The sequence below is a fragment of the Anastrepha ludens genome, chromosome 3 (assembly GCF_028408465.1).
Source record: "Anastrepha ludens isolate Willacy chromosome 3, idAnaLude1.1, whole genome shotgun sequence".
Taxonomy (NCBI): Eukaryota; Metazoa; Arthropoda; class Insecta; order Diptera; family Tephritidae; genus Anastrepha; species Anastrepha ludens.
Window position 1 is genome coordinate 98,143,398 of NC_071499.1, and position 18,608 is coordinate 98,162,005.

Consider the following 18,608-nt stretch of genomic DNA (forward strand, 5'->3'; position numbering starts at 1 on the left):
CGGCATCGCTAAATTATATTAGTAGTATACATTAATACATTTCTTTACTAGTATGCACGGCCTGGGTTTACCTTTGTCAGTGACATAAACCAATTTTTATTCTCTACTACTCAAACCGCAATTCCGATTTTTTACGACCCATGGTTCTTGGATAAGCACGATATCCTCTTCTCTTTCTGCGAAACGGAGTATAAGTGCGGCTGAGGCCGCCTTATTGTGGTGAAGATTGATTTGTACAATCCTCACTATGGCTTTCGTTCGTTATTGAACGGCAACGAACCACGGTTTGGTCTGCGTTCTCTTAATCGGATGTAGGGGGAGAGACTCGTCATCCTCCATAGCAGAGAGATCGGAGTATTCCCCCTCTATGTCTTCTAAGGTAACCCTTTCAAAGAGTTCTCCTAACATGTCGCAGTTGGAAACCACCTCATTGTTGTCTGTGACAACCTCGTTCGCTTCCGCAGATGAAGCCGTATTTTCTGCGGAGGTGCTCTTGCTAGCTATAGTACATCCTGTTTGTAGACATGGAGAGTCAGCGCTTGGAAGCCGTAGTTAATCTTCCATTTCCTGTTTGCAAGTGGGTCCAATGATTCCTCGTTGAGGATTATCACGGCTAGTCTCCTCTTGCCGTCCACTTCGCCAATCTTTGCTACCTTCCAGTCGCTGGTAGGTAGTTCGAGGTTGCCTAGCTTTATCAGGTCCAGGACTTTCTCTGGATCAGAATGGAAGTCTGGTATCCAGGCTCTAGATCTTGCCCGGTTAGCGATGTCTTCTCGGGGCATCACATCTTTTGTGAGACATTGACAATGGATTTAGAAATTTCTTTCTCCTTTATAGACGGTCCTTGTTTGGATAATACCTCACCCGGAGCTCGTACATGGGTACGCTTTGTTGCTTGCTGTGCAATTCGTCCAAGAGATGGAGTCGTCTGCGAATACTTTGTATATTTCATATGATGTTTAGCTTTTCCGATTTCTTCCGCTACCTGATCGTAGGAAATTGCAATCGCCTTCACCAAATTTCTGAAAATTTTCTTCATTTTCTTTTTCTACTTCAGTTGTCACTGGGTCTATGATACCTAGAGCGGGCGCGGTATTTGAAGAAGTTGAGCGCATGGGAGAATGTGATAAACGCGGTCGTCGCTCAAATGGATTTTAAATGTCCTCTCCAACGTGATCTGAACCGCTTACCGATGAAGTACTCTCCATTTTGAGGAAGCTGATCCACCAATTAATGCGTTCGCAGCGCTACCTTTCGTTTAGGCAAGATACCTACTTTTAATGTGGGTGATAGTTTGGACACACACTTCAAAAAGTGAATCGCTGAATTGCTGAATACTGAACAGTTGTTGCGTCGATCGCGCACAATTTTTAAAATGATCCAAATCGTTCTTTATGTTTCTGTTTTTTTGGTGTTTTTAAGCACTTACTTTCTTTATGTGTCCCAGGTAACGAGAACGTTCTTTTGTAGAAACGGTTCACTACACTTTCACACTATTCGCGGGTAAAAACCTTCACTTAAATTGACCGTTGAGGGTTTTAAAATTGAGAGCTCTCTGAAACACAACCAATTCCGTGACACTTTCACACACATATCCCGGCTTAAAACTGTAGGTCCCTCCATTTGTAGAACAACACCAAGGCGCACGCCACAAATGGGAGGAGGAGATCTGCCAAACACCCAAACATGGTGTAAGCGCCCATTATATATACAGTTTGTTAAGAATATCTTTGCATAGTCAAGAAAAATTTTAAATTTTAGCTTTGTTCGAGAATTCCAATATCAAATAAAAAAGCAAACAAAAAATGTATACACGCATTCCATTACTGTACTTGTCTACGACTATTAGGCGCCAACAGTTATTAAATAAACAATCACATTACAAAAAAAACAACAAAAAAAGATGTTTACTTTATTTAAAAAGTGGCAAAAAGATCTTTGCATAACTGATGAAAACAACAAAAAATGCAGTCTTTTGGGGTTAATATTTTGTAGGCCCTCCTGGGGCATCTATTACCGCTTTAAGACGACTTCGCATTGATTTAATTAGTTTCGGAATATCATATTCCAATGGTATTTTTCCCCACTATCAGAGAAGAATCGTATTAATTCAGTTTTATTAGTTGGCGATCTTTTTCCTCCTTTAATGTCGGGACTTTGGGTGGGAGTATCAATAACTTTGGTGCAGTTGTAGAGTAACCAGGGCCTGCATAAATAAGATTTATGTTTGGGATCATTATCTTGATAGTATTTGTATTTAAATGCGTTCGAATTTTCCGGGTCAACAAAGCCGAATTTTTTAATACTGGAAGTGAATTCGTTTTTTAAAATATCAAGATATACTTCCCTTGGTTATTATTTCGCCCAAAATTTTGATTTCACCCACTCCCATTGTTGATAACCCCAAACCATTACTGACGGTTTTCCAAACTTAACGGTAGGGATAATAGTAGTATGTATATTCCGGACTATAAGACAATATCAAAAATGTTAAAATTTTAACATTTTTATCATTTTAACTCAAAAATTTAACATTTTTACCATTTAACTCATTTTTTTAACTTACAGTTACTCAAAATTTTAACATTTTTTAACATTTAACTCATTTTTTTAGCTTATATTATCTCACAAAATAAACGTTTAAATTTTGATGTGGGTCGAAGAGTCCAACCCTAAATTATTGTTACTCGTAGTTAATATTTTTAAGATATTAAAGATATCTATTTTTGATGTACTAGTAATCAATATTTAGGTTGGTACAGTTAAAATTTTGTGTTGGGTCGATGTCTATTAAGTGAAAAAATGTTAAAATATTGATTACAAAATATTTAAAGTAATCTATTCAAAAAAAAACAAAAAAGGATACATTTATTTTTTAAAGTACCTTTCAAAAAAAACGACGAACTCCTCAAAACAAGAGTCTTTGAGTCAGATTTGAACTTGCAACAAAATTATTGTTATAATTCCAACTGCTTAACCAACTCATCTAAACATCATATTCTGAAGTAATGTAATTACAGCTGAGTAGTATGCAAAGCAAGCAATGCTGATCTTATCAACATTGCTCACAATCTATAAATAGAATAAGCATAAGCACAAACCAAAAAAAAATGAAATACTGTTGAATACGAGTCACAAACTGCAAGATAAGCATAATATTTGATAAGCTTTTATACATCAACACATGTTTCGACTCTGTCGAAACCGTTTGACTTTGTCAAACATGGTTACAAGTGCAGTATGTATTTAGCGTTAGAAGAGGGTGGACGCAAAAAAAAAACAAAACAAAAAGATTTTATAACTATGGCTGGTAAGTTTTTTTTTTTGTAATTTTTTAAGTTTTTATTAATTTATTTATTTGTTTCAGAAGAAAGTATGGATTTCGATGAAAGCAAGGATGGATTTGATGAAGAAGGGGAAAAATTTTTTAAAGATCTTGAAACCTTCACCAGTTTTTGTATAGAAAAACGTATTTCTTCTTTTAATCAACTAAAAGAAAAATATATATTTGAAGGCAATGGCCTAAAATTAAAAAATGAAAAATATAAAAATTTTTTGGATAATATGTTTATGGATAAAAAAGATAAAAAAAATTATAAGAAAGATAAAAGAGAATTTGATTTCATCGATTTAAAAGAATTATTGGAATCAATACGTGTAAACCAATCTAAACCAGTTGGTTTAGATTTTAAAATTGATAATGAATTTATACAAAATTTACAAAAAGATAGTATTGATGATAATATTACAAAATTATATAAAATTAATAAATTATTATTACAAAATAAGAAAAATACTTTTTATATAAATTGTACAATAGGATTAATTTTAGAAGAATATGCAAGAAAATTGCAATTAGAAAAAGGTTATAAAAAAATTGGTGTAAAATGTAAATATACAACTATGAAAGATATATATAAAAAATTTAAGATAAGCGAAAGCTATGCTTGTAAATTACGTTATATAGGCTTTTTGGTAACACAATACCAAAAATTGCAAAATTTAGATATAACCATTGATGGATTATATAAATATAGAAAAATATTAGATATAGTTTTTGATGAAAAAAATGAAAAATATAAAGATTTCCAAAATAACTGGATATAATAAAAAATAAAAATCTTATTCAAACAAAAATTCAAACATTTTTTTATATTGTAAAGAAAAATTCAAACATTTTTTTATATCTACCATCATTTGTTTCTTGTTCTTTATCTATTACTAAAAATCCAAACTGTTCTTTCCAACATTGAATACACATATTTTTTAAAATATCATAATCAATATCATTACAATGATCATTAAATATGTGTTTCAGATTAGTCTTATCTTGTTTAAATAAAATTATATAGTTTGCATTATCTCTTATCAATTGTTTAGGTATTTTTGAATATGTTTGACATAAATAAAAACAAGAAATGTTATTGTGTCTACCATAAGCAAAATAATTGGCAATATTATCTTGTTGTTCTGTAGAGATATCGTCAAATATTATTACAGAATATGGTTTAATATTTTCAGGTGTTGGTAGAGATTGAATTGATAAACATTTTATATCTTTAGATTCCAAATCATTTTTAACACACAATTTATTGAATTGAATTATCATATCTTCTAAAAATTTATATTTTTCTTGATAGCAAGTTTTTGAACAAATTATTATATCAGAATAATAAATCTTTGATAATATATTTAATAATACATTTGTTTTTCCGCAATTACTTGGTCCACAAATAATTGCTCTAATAATATTCGGAAATATTTCATTTAATCTTTTTATTGGTTTATGAGTATCAAAATTTTGAATAGTTAATTTAATTTTATTATCTAATTTAGTAACTTTTAAATGACCATCCATAATTTAGAATTTTAGACAAATTTTTTTAATCTATTAATATAATTAATTACATATTTATTTCAATTAATTTTTAGTTAATTTAAATTTTATAAAAATTAAAAAAAAACAAGTCAAACATGCATTACTTGATTTGTTAGTGGATTATATGAATAACTATCATCACTAATAATTAAACAGTGAATGACTGTATTTGATGGAAAATCTTCTGTCCATTTAAATTCAATTTTAATATCAATAGCAGCCTCTTTAATTACCTCATTCTGTTTAGATGTATCAATGCATATTATTGGATATTCTTTTAAAAATGTATCACAATTAACTATTGGTAAATTATTTATACTAGAACCATAATATGAATTTTTAAAATCTAGAAACATATTATATAATGTATCAAATTTATTTTGATTAATAGATAGTTGCATATCATAGTTTGGATATCTATTTGTATTTAATTTAACTACAACATTTTCTAAATTACAATGGTCAAATTTACTATTGTCTTCATAATTATTCTGATTTCTTGATGTTTGAAATGCAATAAGAAAATATCTAGGTTTAGCACTAGATGATGTTATATTCCAGGTATAAGTCTTTACAGCTGGAATTGCAGTAGTACAATAGTATCTCCAATTTCTAAAATACATTTGAAAGTTTGTATTATTTGAAATTTTTTTATTAATTTCATGATCAACTTCAACTGAAAATTTAACATGAGGCATTCTCCATATAATTTGATTAATATCAATAGAAAAAGTATGATCACTTAAACTATTATCAATAATTAAACAATTTGTATCATCATTTGATCTTATTAATTCTAATTTTTGATTAATTCTAAAAATGAAATTTTTGTAATCATCAAAAAACCCAATTAATATACATAATGGAATGCTAACAGAAAAATAACCTTTCTTATTACAAACACTACCTTTATTTACAATTTGCCAACCAGCATTATTTAATGATAAATCATTAGAAAATGATGCTAAGCCTTTAATTGTTGTTGTTATTCCAGGATTTTCAATTTTATCAATTTCAACTGAATTAATAAAATATGTAATTTTACTAAACAGATTTATTATACCATTATTCACAAAATTTATTTTATCAGGATTAAGTTTATCTAATATTTTACCATCTTTATCTTTAGCAATAATTTGACCTCTAATATTAAGTAAACTTTTTGATGGTAACGTTTTAATGTCTTGATTATTAATATTTATTTCTATTGGTCTTCCATATTCATTTAATAGTGTAGAATTAGATGGCAAATGTTCATAAAAGTCATAAGATTCGATACCTTTTTCTTCTTTCATTTATTTAACTAAAAAATATTATTAAAAATTTACTAATATGTTTTGACTAGGTCGAAACCTATGTTTAAAATAATTGTAGTCTTGTATTTAATTGTCTTATCAAATTATAAAAAAACATTATTAATAGAATAATAATTAGTACCATTGAAATGTATTCATTTTGCATTATTTTATCTATTCCATTTGAAATAATAAAATCTATTTTTGATAATTGATTATTTTTATCAAAATTGTTTTTACAATTATTCATTTAATGCAATAGAAAAAATCCTAAATATTTTTAATATTTTTTTTTTTGTTAATCTTTTTACATTCATTTTCAATTACCTTTTTTTGTATATCTAAATATATTGCATAAAATATAAGAATTGCAATTACAATAAAAATTACAATAGAAATTAATTTTAATAAAGACGGATCCATTATGACACATCTACATCCTCCATTATATTTATTATTAGCATCAATTATGTATAACTGTGATATACAATCATTTTGATATGGAATAATATTAACACAAGTATTCATTTATTAACAATATTTTTTTTTTTATTTCATTTTACTTACACTTTTCAATAAATCATTGAGTTTTTGTGTTGTAATTTTTTTATTTACTAGTCCAATCTTCATTGTTTTAGATTCTTCAATAGCTTTTTGTCTTTTAATAAAATTGTTCTTATATTTTTCAGCTAATGCAGCGTTTTTATTTTCAATGCTATTTATAAGGTTATTATGTTCTGATTCAAGAATATCATAATTTACTTGTAACTCATACATATCATCATTTAATTTGCCAATAATTTCTTCATAACTCATTAAACTAAATTCTAATATAGCTTTCTCATTTAATAATTCATTTACTAATATTTTATTTGATTCTGAATGTAATTCAATATTATAATCTTTAATATTTTTAACACTTTTCATAATACAAACAGCATATTCATGCCATACATGATCATTATTTTTAAGTGCATCATTTAAACATTGAACAAAACCACTTCTATTATTAAACTGAGATTTATGTTGCCTAATAAATTCTTGTGTTTGTTTAACCTCTTTTTCTATTTCTTCTTTATTTAATAGTTTTATACTAGATCCTCTTAATTTCAAGATAGGCACATCAGTATTTGTTTTAAATTCTTCAATTGTATGTATATTCGACATTTATTATAATAAAAATTTTTAATATTTTTTTATATTGAAACACTAAGAAAAATATAATTATTTTAAAAAATTTTTTTATAAATAAATTAAAATTAATAAAATGTATAAGAATATAACTAATTTATACAATCATCCAAGCCCTTCTACTAGAACTGTTTCACCACTTGTATCACTACAAGGGAAAACAAAAAGTTTTAGAAATTCAAAAAATATTCATATTCCAAAAAATGCTAAAGAACTTAAACAAATTAGAGAAAGAAATTTAGCTATTAATTATTTAGAACAAGCTAGTACTTTAAAATTAACTAAAGTAAAATTTTGCGAACAAAATCATATTTCACGCGATTCTCTTAATAATGGACTTAAATTACTTGGTATTGAAATTATTGGCAAAAACACTAAAAATGAAGACAATTCTCGACAATTCTCGACAAAAGAAGACAATTCTCGACAATTCTCGACAAATGAATACAATTCTCGACAGACTAAATCAAATAGTTTAACAGAGGAACTTTTAAAGAATGTAACTAAAATAAATAAGAAAAATAAAAACGAATTGTCTAATATTAATAAAAAAGTTGATGATGATATTTCAAGTTTACCTTCAGTTCATGATTAATAATTATCCAAATAAATAAATAAATACATCACATTTTCTATTATAATAAATGGTGCGATATTATGGTAGTGGTATTATAAATAATCTTATAAATAATCTTCCATTTGAATTACATTCTCCAGGATATAATTATTTAGGACCTGGTACTAATCTTGAATTAAAACTTGAAAAAGATATACATCCAATTAATAAATTAGATGAAGCAGCTAAAGAACATGATATTGCATATTCTAAAAGTAACGATATAAAGAAAAGACATGAAGCTGATAAAATTTTAGAAGATAAAGCATGGTCAAGAGTTTCAGCAAAAGATGCTAGTTTATCAGAAAAAGTAAATGCATATTTAACTACTAATGCTATGAAATTTAAAAGAAAAATGGGTATGGGTTTAACAACTCACAATTCATTAACTGAAGAATTGATAAATGTTGACTCTGTTAACGGTTCACAAAGTGAACATAATACAAATGAAAATGAAATTAATTTTATTCCAAAATGTGGACGATATATTAAATATCCAATATCTCTAAATGAGGATCAACAAAAACAAGTTTATGATGCTATGAAAAATAAAACAGATATTACTATAAAATTAGAACCAATTCAATTACAAAGAACTAAAGAAAGTGTAATGAATGAAACATATTTACCATTAACTAGAAAACAAATTAATTCAATAAAAAAACATTTAGATAATAATAAAACTACTTTTAAAATTTTTATATTAAAATTATCTATGTCTCAGTTACAAAGTTTTAATAATGAAAAAATTGGTGGATTTTTACCAGCACTATTACCACTTATTCCAGCAATAGGAGCTGCAGTTACTGCAGGAACAACATTATATAGAGCATATAATGATAAAAAAACTAACGATAAATTATTAGAAGAAAAAATACGTCATAATAAAGCATTAGAAGAAAAAAATATAAAATCTGGTAATGGTATGTTACTTAAAAAATCTGGTAATGGTATGTTACTTAAAAAAAATTTGATTTTGAATTAATTCCAATTAAACCATTAAGTAATTATGATTTAAAAAAATATGCTAGAAAATTTAATATAGCAAATTTTAGGGGTGTATTCATGAAAGATAGATTACCAGAAAAGATAAAAGATAAAGAATGTGGAATAATAAATTTAGATAATAATGATGGTAATGGTACACACTGGGTAGCATATAAAAAATATAATAATCATATTTTTTACTATGATTCCTTTGCTATAAATAAATTACCAATATTAATAGAAAAATATTTCAAAACTAATGAAAATACTGTAATTTTTAATAATAATATTGATCAAGAAATAAATGAAATAATTTGTGGTCATCTATGTTTAAAATTTTTACTTAATTAAATAATGCCGACTATATCATTAGATGGAAATACTTCAATAATTTCATGTAATTTTGATGAACCAATAATTTTAGATAATAAACATATTTCAACAGAGTCAAATGAAGTTAAACATGATTTTGAAATGTGTTTGCTTAATTTTTCTACTTATAATTCTATACCGAACATATCTGAAAAATTAAAAAATAATATTTTACATTATGTTGACTCTGTCATTGGTTCACAAAGTGAACATATTTTCGAAGGAAATGATTCACAAGATAATTTACATACAATTAACAGTGTTAACAAAATAATTACATTCCCAACTGGTTCATATGAAATAAATGATATAAGCAATTTTATAAAAGAGAAAATAAAGGGTATTACTATTAAACCAAATATGACAACATTAAAAGTTGAAATTAAAAGTGATTATATTATTGATTTTACACAAAAAAATTCCATAGCTTCATTACTAGGATTTAGTGAACAAATTATTCAACCTAATACATTAGTATCATCTGATTTACCAGTAAATATTATGAATGTTAATTCTATTAGAATAAAATGTAATATTGTAGGAGGTAGTTATGAAAATAATAAACAAACAAATATTATTCATGAATTTTTTATTAATGATAAACCTGGTGAAAAAATAAATGAAATACCTAAAAATTTAATATACTATCCAGTAAATACAAATACTATTAGAAATATAACTATTTATATAGTTGATCAGGATAATAATTTCATTGATTTTAGAAAAGAAAAAATTAGTATAAGATTAAATATTAGAAATGTAAATTGATATTTTCGAAGAAAATAGTTAACAAAGTTAACATAAATTTAAAAAAAATATTTGTTAATAAATTGGAAATAATGAGTGAAATTATGTTTTCAAAAGAAACCATTCACGAAGGAAACATACCAAAACAAAGATTATATCATAAAATAATAAATGGTGAAAAAATATGTTTATCTATTATAGATGGTAAAAAAATATGTTTTTCATGCTTAGAAGAAACAACTATTTCTAATTTGAATAAGGGGTATTGTAAAAAATGTTACAATCAAAAATTCGCATATCGTAACTCATTACCAAGTAGAACTACAAACGTAGAGTGTGAATGTGGTGTAAATTATACTCTTCCACATAAACAACGTCATTTAAAATCTCAATTTCATATTAAATATATTAATAATAAAGAAAATAATGAAAAAAATTCTGATAAAAATTAATTTCTAATTAAGTTAAATAAATTTAATTAGTATTTACATCACAATTTAAAGTATTAAAATGTTTGAGGTGCGAAGTTAAATTATTAAAAAAAATTTTTCTATATAAATAAGGAAAAATTAAGTAAAAATATCAACCAAATAAAAATGAATCCATTTAATATTAAAGAATTGAAATCTAAAAATTTAAAAAATTTAAAAAAATATATTAGAGCAAATAAACATATTTTTCAATTGCCAAAATATTGGTATAATAAAAATAAAAATAGTTTATTAAACATAATAAATGTTTTAATAGAAAAGCATAATAATGATGTTATTCAAAATATATTTCAAAATTTTGATGATTATGATTTTGATATTATTGATATTCAAGAAAAACAATTAAATGGTTCATGTTTTAACAATATGGTTGCTGATTTAGAGTTTACAAATAATGAAGAATTTAATATTAAAAGACATTTAGAATTAATAAAAAGAAATTGTTTCAAATATTTTTTCAAAGGTTTTAAAAAATATAGTAATTTTAAAGTGTCTTTAGCAACAGCGGTAAATATTGTGATTATTGATAAAAAAACTAATAAAATTAAAGAAAGTTATGAATATTGGTATAGATCAGAAATACATTATGTTAATAGATTAAACTATACAAAAGAATTTTATTTAATGATAGAGGAAATAAATAATAAATTCTCAGAAAAATGTACAAAAGGATCTACAGCTAGCTTTGTTAGAATAGTAAAAACACATATTAGTAGAGATAAGTCTCAAATTCTTGCTGGATCATATATTCCATTTACTAATAGAAATTGTGTTAATATTAAAAATACTGATAATAAATGTATTTTATATTGTATCTTATATTCTATTTATCAAGATGTGTTAAAAATTCATCCAGAAAGACCAACAAAATATAAAAAATATCTTGAAGATTTAGAAAATGATGATACATTTAAAAATCTAAATTTAGAATTTCCATTTATAATTAATGAAGAAAATGTTAAAAAATTAGAAGATTATTTTAATATTACCATGAATTTTTATCATTATGATTCAGAAAAAAATGATGATGAATATTACCAAATTCAATTAATGTATAAAAGTAACTCTTTTCGTAATTTCGTTAATGGTTTGCCAAAAAAACATGTTAATATTATATATATAGAAGAAAATATTACAGAAGAAACATACAAATCTCACTTTGTACCACTTAAAAATTTATCTGGATTTTTAAGTGGTAAAATTCATCATCAGCATGAACATCTACATATTTGTAATAAATGTTTTAAACATTTTGAAAAATCTGATAAATTAGAAGAACATATAAAAACATGTTATTTATTAAAAGATGATAATAATATAATACAAAATATAAAGTTACCTAAAGAGGGTGAAAATATTTTAAAATATAAATCTAATGGTGCAGAATTATTTCATCCATATACTTTATATGCTGATTTTGAATGTACTTTGGAAAAAATTAATAAAAAAAAATCTGACAAATGTAAAAATACAATATTACTTCATGAACACATTCCAAATAGTTATGGTATTTATAACACTTATAACAAACAATATATTTCAAAGAATACTTCTAATAGAAAAGTGCTATTGAAATCATTCTTAGATAATTTAATAAAATATGCTAAAGATTATTATGAAGTAAGAAAATTGAATAATATAATTCAGGATAAAGAATCGATATTAAAGTTTGATAATACTAACAATTGTGAAATTTGTGATATTCCATTTTCTGAAGAAAATAAAAAATGTTGGGATCATGACCATACAACTGGTAAATATAGAATGGCTTTATGTAATAAATGTAATCTAAAGTTAAAGATGCCAAAATTTTTACCAATTATTATTCATAATTTAAAAGGTTATGATTCAAAATTATTTCTAAAATATTTAGATGAATTTCATCCTGAAACTGAAACTAGTGTTCTAGCAACGAGTACTGAAAAATTTAAACAAATTAAAAAACCAGTTATTGTAGGTGAAACTAAATATTTAAAATGTAAAAATGAAAAATGTAAATATCAATATAATTTAAAGACAAGAAACACTTGTCGTAATTGTAATTCAACAGATTTAGAATTATATACAGTTGTCGAAAAAATAGAATTAAGATTTATAGATTCAATGGAATTTATAAATACTTCATTAGATAAAGCTGTTAAAAATTTATTAGATGTTAATGATATATATTGTGTAACATGTAAGAAAATAAGAAAAATGGATTATGTATCTTATAAAGTTAGTAAAAATACTGAGAATAAAATATATGCTTGTAGTATTTGTTCAGTTTGTAATACTAAAAATATAAAACCTATTAATTTTGATCATTTAGAAAACTTTAATAATATTTTTAAAAATCTATCATTAAAAAATAAATGTTATTTACTTAGAAAAGGTGTATATCCATATGAATTTATTGATGATTATAAAAAATTAAGTATAACAGAATTTCCAAATCTTGAAAATTTTAATTCATCATTAAATGGAAATATTAATATTAACGATTATAAATTTGCAAATAAATTTTGGAAACATTTTAATTGTAAAACATTTAGAGACTATCATAACTGGTATTTGAAATTAGATGTTATACTTTTAAGTGATGTATTTGATAATTTTAGAAAAGAATGTTTTAAAAATTATAATTTAGATCCTATACATTATATAAGTTCACCACATTTAAGTAATTCATCTGCTTTAAAATTAACCAAACAAAAATTAGAATTATTAACAGATCAAGATATGTATGAATTTTATGAAAGTGGAACTAGAGGTGGAATATCACAAATTGCACATAACTATGCTAAAGCTAATAATTGTTATTATTACATTTCCGAAGGAAACGGTTCACAGAGTGAACATATTGACCATGTCAACGGTTACCGAAAGGAACATGCTGATATTGTAGAACAAGTTTATAAATTAAGTAAAGAGGAAGCTTCTCTTAAAGGTATATACGATTCTAAAAAATTAACAAGTTATATTTTATATTTAGATGCAAATAATTTATATGGATGGGCCATGTCACAAAAATTAAGTGTTGGTAATCATGAATGGTTAAATGAAGATGAAATTAAATATTTTTGTAATGTTGATAATATTTTAAATAAAGATTTTGATGATAATAATATTGGATATACATTAGAAGTTGATATAAGTATTCCTCCGGAATTACACAACTTTTATAATGATTATGCTCCAGCACCTCATCATTATGTTCCACAATTTGAAGATTTATCACCAAATCAAACAGACTTAATTAATAAAGGGATTGGTAGTAAACCAAATGATAAAATTAAAAAATTAATGTGTACGTTGTTACCAAAGAAAAATTATATAATTGATATAAGATTATTAAAAGAATATTTAAATAATGGTGTAATTTTAACTAAAATTCATAGAGGTATTAAATGTAGACAAGAAGCATGGTTAAAAAATTATATTGAAAAAAATACAACACTTAGAAAAGAAGCTAAAAACGATTTTGAAAAAGATTTTTTCAAACTTATGAATAATAGTGTATATGGTAAGCAAATGGAAAATGTTAGAAATAGACTTAATGTTAGAATAGTTAAAACTGAAAAAATTATGAGAAAACTAATAAGTAGAAATACATATCAATCAAGAAAAATAATAGATCATAATATGTGTGTAGTGTTTGGTAAAAATACAAATATTAAATTAAATAAACCTATCTTTGGAGGTCAAAATATTTTAGATTTATCAAAATTATTAATGTTTAAAATGTATGTACAACTTAAAACTAAATATGGTAATAGAATGAAATTATTAGGAACAGATACTGATTCATTTATTCTTTATTTTGAAGGTAAACATATTGATGATGATTTTGATATTTATTCTGAAATGAAAGATGATCTAGATAATTATGATACCAGTGATTATATAGATAATTTTCCAATTGAAGATTTAAAATCTAATATTAATAAAAAAGTACCAGGAAAATTTAAAGATGAATATAATGGAATACCAATTAGAGAATTTTGTGGACTTAGAAGTAAAATGTATGCATTTAAGACCGATGTTTGTGATAAAAAAGTTTGTAAAGGAATAAAGAAAAATAATATTAAAAAGTTAACAATTGAAGATTATAAGAATTGTTTAATTAATTTAAAAAATAAAAATGAAACTGTTCATAATATTAGATCATATGATAATAAACTATATACTACAGAAGAGAATAAAATAGGATTGTCACCCTATGATGATAAGTTTTATTTCAATAAAAAGTTGAATAATAATGATAACGATAAGTTAAATAAGACTTACAAATTACCCTGGGGACATTATGAAATAGGAAATGTAGGTAACTAAAACGAACCCCTCCTATTTACTATACATTAAATTATTAATTATATTAGATTAAGTTTTTTTTTTTAATTTCAAATGAAATATGATGTGAACATATTTCAACGATGTTGAATATTTGAATTTTTATTTTGATTTATTATTTTTGTTTATCATTTATATATGTATGAATTTTTTAAATTATTTTTGAATTATATTTGTTTCAATTTGTAGTTTACTTTCTTGAATATCTGTTTCACTTTCTTGAATATTTAATTGTTTTATATATTCATCTACTTGAATACTTTTATCAATCTTATTATTAGTTTCATCATTTTGTTTAGTAATATTATTTTGATTAATATTGTCTTTATTTTGTAAAACTAAATCTTTAAGATAATTATCAATTAAAATTTGTTTTTCCGAATAACTATCCAATTGTTTTTCTAAACTGTTTTTAAAATTTTCAGTATTTGTTTCTATAAAATCTACTTGTTTAGTTATGTTAATAATATCTTGATTTAAATTATTTTCTAATTGTTCTATTTCTTTATATACAACACCAAAAGCTACCACATTATCTTTTTCTTGTTTTTCAACTTCTTTTTGAAGTAGTTGATTTAATTCCATTAATTTACTAATAATCTCTCTCATTTGATCACTATTTGAACGAATTTCTTCAACTTCATTTTCTAGTGATATTATTCTATTAAGAGAATATTCATTAGATGAATTTATTTCTGAAAAAGATTTTTGTCCAAACTTATCAATTCCCATTTATTAGAAAAAAAATTTTTTAATTTATTTAAATTTATATGTAATTTAATTAAACAGTTAATACGTTTCCTTCGGAGAGAGTCAACATATTTTCTTCTCTTAGTTCCTCAATAATATTCATAATTTCATTATGTATTTCTGGACTATCATTTCCTGCATTATACTCTCCTAACAACAAATTTAATCTATCTTTTAATTCATTAATATCATTCCAATAAACACGTTCACATTGTGAACGATTCGCAAAACGAACATATTCAGTAGGTAAACTAGTTTTAATTTTAAAATTTTGTAATGATTTTGAAAGATTATTTTTTGAATTTAAACCAGATCCTACTTTTTCTTTTATAATTTTATTTTTAATCAATATTGGTCTAATAAAATTCATATATTTATTTCCAACGCTAGATTTAATACGTTTAGAACTTTTGTCATTATTTTGCATGTAAGCATATGTTGATAATATAATTTCTTCATAATTTTGTAAATCATTATTTGTTACAGCTGTTGATGGTTCTTTTAAAGTTATTAATTCCCATAACCCTTTTGTTCCATTATAAGTTTTATTACTTAAAATAATATCATTATTACTAATTTTTACTTCAGTATTACCAATCCATAAATCTTTTCCATCTTCAGATCTTAGACCAAAAATATTGTCACATAATTTCATATCAGAATTATTTAAATTTAAATATTTCATTGCCATATTTCCAATTTTTTCTGAAATAAATTGTACTGGTGTAGATAACGTTTCATTTGCACTACGCAAAAGAGCGTCTTTTGATGTTGATGGAGTTAACTGTTCGCTTCGTGAACATGTGCTAGTTGTTGGTGTACTTTCAACTAATTTTTGTCTGTTTGTTTTTCTAATTGGTGATAGTTGCTTTTCGTTAAATTCATTAGTTTGTAAATTCATATTATTGTCAAACGGTTTCGACTCCGTTGAAACATATTCACTTTGTGAATGTCCATCTATTGTTTTTTTATATGATTGATTTAAATCTACTATTAAATTTTTAAAGCTATCATTTAAATTGTGAACATTAATAACTGATTGATTTAATGGTTGAATAATTGCTTGAAGATCTTCATTAATTTTTTCTTGTTTTATTACTTTGTTTAAATTAAATTGTTGAAGTTTATTTTTTAAGTCTTTTTGTGTTTTAATATATTCTTTTAAAACTTTATCTGATATCATTGTTATTTAATTAAAATAAATTTTAAATATTTTTGAAATGGATAAAGATGAATTTATTGATACTAAAAATAATGATTTTAAAATAGCAAAAGAGTTGCATAAACCAGTAAGAAAAAATTTTGAAAGAAGAAAAATTATTACTAAAGGCATAAATGAACTATGGGCAGCAGATTTACTAATTATGACAACAGTTAATGTTAGAATTAATAGAGGATACAAATATATGCTTAATGTAATTGATACATTTTCTAAATTTGCTTATATAGAACCATTAAAAAAGAAAGATGGAAAAACAACTTCTGAAGCATTTTTAAATATTATTAAAAAAGCAGGTTGTGCACCAAAATTACTTCATACAGATTCTGGTAAAGAATTTTTAAATAAACATTTCCAAGAAGTTTTAGATAAATACAATATTAACATGTATCAAACATTTAGTGAAAAGAAATCATCAATTGTAGAAAGATTTAATAGAACCATTAATGAAAAACTAAAAATACGATTTGAAATTCAGAAAAATACTAATTGGATTGATGTAATTGATAAAATATTATATGAATATAATTACAAAGATGTACATAGAACTATTGGTATGAAACCATGTGAAGTAAATGAAAAAAATGAACAATTAATTTTTGATAATTGTTTTAAAATTAATAGAAACAATTTAGAAAAACCAGTTTTTAAAATTGGAGAAAAAGTAAGAATTCAATCACATAAAAAACAATTTGAAAACAAATATAAAAATAATTGGACTCGAGAAATATTTTATATTAGTAAAATTTATCCATCTAATCCAATAACATATTTAATAAGAGATTTAAGTTATGAACCAATATTGGGTAAATTTTATAAATTTGAACTTCAAAGAGTTCAAATTTGAAGTTTCAATTATTTTGCGTCCACCCTCTTCTAACGCTAAATACATACTGCACTTGTAACCATGTTTGACAAAGTCAAACGGTTTCGACTCTGTCGAAACATGTGTTGATGTATAAAAGCTTATCAAATATTATGCTTATCTTGCAGTTTGTGACTCGTATTCAACAGTATTTCATTTTTTTTTGGTTTGTGCTTATGCTTATTCTATTTATAGATTGTGAGCAATGTTGATAAGATCAGCATTGCTTGCTTTGCATACTACTCAGCTGTAATTACATTAGTTCAGAATATGATGTTTAGATGAGTTGGTTAAGCAGTTGGAATTATAACAATAATTTTGTTGCAAGTTCAAATCTGACTCAAAGACTCTTGTTTTGAGGAGTTCGTCGTTTTTTTTGAAAGGTACTTTAAAAAATAAATGTATCCTTTTTTGTTTTTTTTTTTGAATAGATTACTTTAAATATTTTGTAATCAATATTTTAACATTTTTTCACTTAATAGACATCGACCCAACACAAAATTTTAACTGTACCAACCTAAATATTGATTACTAGTACATCAAAAATAGATATCTTTAATATCTTAAAAATATTAACTACGAGTAACAATAATTTAGGGTTGGACTCTTCGACCCACATCAAAATTTAAACGTTTATTTTGTGAGATAATATAAGCTAAAAAAATGAGTTAAATGTTAAAAAATGTTAAAATTTTGAGTAACTGTAAGTTAAAAAAATGAGTTAAATGGTAAAAATGTTAAATTTTTGAGTTAAAATGATAAAAATGTTAAAATTTTAACATTTTTGATATTGTCTTATAGTCCGGAATATACATACTACTGATAATATTTTTGTTTTGTAGTGCTGTGGAAGGCTTACGCTAA

The 18,608-nt window shown here is 24.3% G+C and overlaps 1 protein-coding gene across 2 annotated transcripts in view; it reads left to right on the forward strand.

The window, feature by feature from the left end:
- Positions 1-18,608, forward strand: part of LOC128858552 (dmX-like protein 2) — a 147,781-nt gene that overhangs the window by 22,086 nt on the left and 107,087 nt on the right. The window lies entirely within an intron of this gene.